This window comes from Chrysochloris asiatica, unplaced genomic scaffold (genome assembly GCF_000296735.1).
Source record: "Chrysochloris asiatica unplaced genomic scaffold, ChrAsi1.0 scaffold00185, whole genome shotgun sequence".
Lineage (NCBI taxonomy): Eukaryota > Metazoa > Chordata > Mammalia > Afrosoricida > Chrysochloridae > Chrysochloris > Chrysochloris asiatica.
Genome location: NW_006408703.1, coordinates 3,964,916 through 3,966,933, shown reverse-complemented (window position 1 = coordinate 3,966,933; position 2,018 = coordinate 3,964,916). Strand labels below are relative to the sequence as shown.

The window sequence follows — 2,018 nt, the reverse complement described above, 5'->3', positions numbered from 1 at the left end:
GTCGGAACCGACTCAACTACACTTAACAACAGCAACAACAATTGGATGGTCCAAGCATGAGCTTCACAGTGAAGAATAAGCCATTAACACATAATCCAATCATTTATGACATCAAAAGACTAGTGCCAACATTACATTGGTCAATTCTGTTTTTTCTTAGGAATTTAAATTTGAAAGTATATGGTTATGCATTTTGGCATGCTTAATTTAATTAAGGTGTCCTGGTGTAGCACTGTAGGATAAGCACTGGACCACAAGTTTGGTTTGAACTGCAAGTTCAGTTTGAACCACAAGATTACCATTTCAAATTCACCAGCTGCTCCTCAAGAACCATATACAGAGTTGCTCTAAATTGGAACTGGCTCAAAGGCACTTAACAGTAACAACAATTTAATTAAACTATACAAGCTCATAAGCGTGGTGACTCTGTTGGATAAACACTGGGCTGTGAACTTCATGTTCGGTGATTCAAGCCCACCAGGAATTCCATGGTTGAAAGATGAGGCTTTCTGCTTCCCCTTAGATGAGTAGCCTTGTAAACCCTATTCAGACAGGGTGGCTATGACTGGAAATGAACTCAACAGCACTAACCAACAACACACACTGAAGAAGAAAGAAAAAGGACAATGGGGAATGGAATGCTGTTGTTAAGTGTTATTAATCAGTTCCATATCCTAACGACATGTTTAGGGTTTCCAAGGAGTGGCTACTGGCTTTGAACAGGTGACTTTAGGATTAGCAGTCCAGTGCTTATCGTACAGCACCATACCAAGAAGTGGGATGTTGTTGTTGTTAAGTGCATAGGAGTAGGTTCCTACTTATAGTGACCCTGTATAGAGTTTCCAAGGAACAGCTGGGGTATTGAAACTCTCACCTTGTGGTTCAAACCACCTTGTGGTAAAATAGTCATCCTACAGTGCACACCAGAACTCCAGAAAATGGACTAGGTATATTAAAAAACAAAAACCTGAGGTGACCCTAAAATACATAACGAGTTTACCTTAACTCCTTTCCCTACTTTTTATTACCTTGAGATGTCTAAGGAATGTTGATTATATATTTTGTAGAATGCCCCCAAATGGAATTTATCAGATGTTTTTCCCATGATTAGACTAGGGCTTGGGTTTTTGGAGAGGCCATCTACAAAGCAAAGTTCCATACTCTTGATCTGTATCTTACCAAGTGTACATTAATCAGTATAACTCAGAACTGATGAGGTTAACTTTGGTGAGCTGTCTGAGATTGTGTTTTCTGACTGTAAATAGAATGGATGGAGGTCTACCTTTATCTCCTTGACAGTTGAGTAGTTACCTAAATTATCTGAAATTCTTCTACATGAATTATAGATGTTTATTTTATATTTCGGATTGTAATTTATTTCTCTCTTTTTATAGTTGACTTCTCAATTATTTTTTCTGTCTTGCTCCCTTCTCACTTTATTCTCTCTAAAGCAAATTGTATGCCCATAGCTTTAATTGCTATTTATGTTCGGAAGACTTAACATACCACTCTCCTGACTCCACTAAGATAGCTACTGAGAATCTTCTCATGGTTTCCTTTTTTTATATTGTAATTCAAATCAGCATGTCTTGTTCATTTCAGCTCCTTCACGGCCAAACCAGGGGCAGGGACTGTTTCAACTTCTCTGCCTTCTCCTTGTCAATGATGCCAAAGTGTAGAGGTATCAGCTGCATTGAACTTTAAACTTTACATTGGCCTTATTTTTCTTGATCTTGACAGATTTGGCATTCTCTCACCTGGCTGTGAGCAGAAAGTCCTTGATTTCCTCAATTTTGTGAGTCATAGCGGCAACCTGCTCGAGGCGGCGACCTACTGGTGCGTATCAGTACAACAAGCTGGAAGAAGCAAGGAGGAGCGAAGAGCTGAAACCTTATGGATTTGTGTTGATCATAATGATTGTTGTTGTTATTAGGTGCCATCGAGTCGGTACCAACTCACAGCGACCATATATACAACAGAACGAATCACTGCCTGGTCCTGTTAGGTCCTTAAAAAAG

General features: G+C 39.3%; 1 pseudogene; it reads right to left on the bottom strand.

Moving 5' to 3' along the window:
• Positions 1 to 1,593: 1,593 nt before the first annotated feature.
• LOC102840015 lies at positions 1,594 to 1,804 on the bottom strand (annotated as a pseudogene).
• Positions 1,805 to 2,018: the final 214 nt, after the last annotated feature.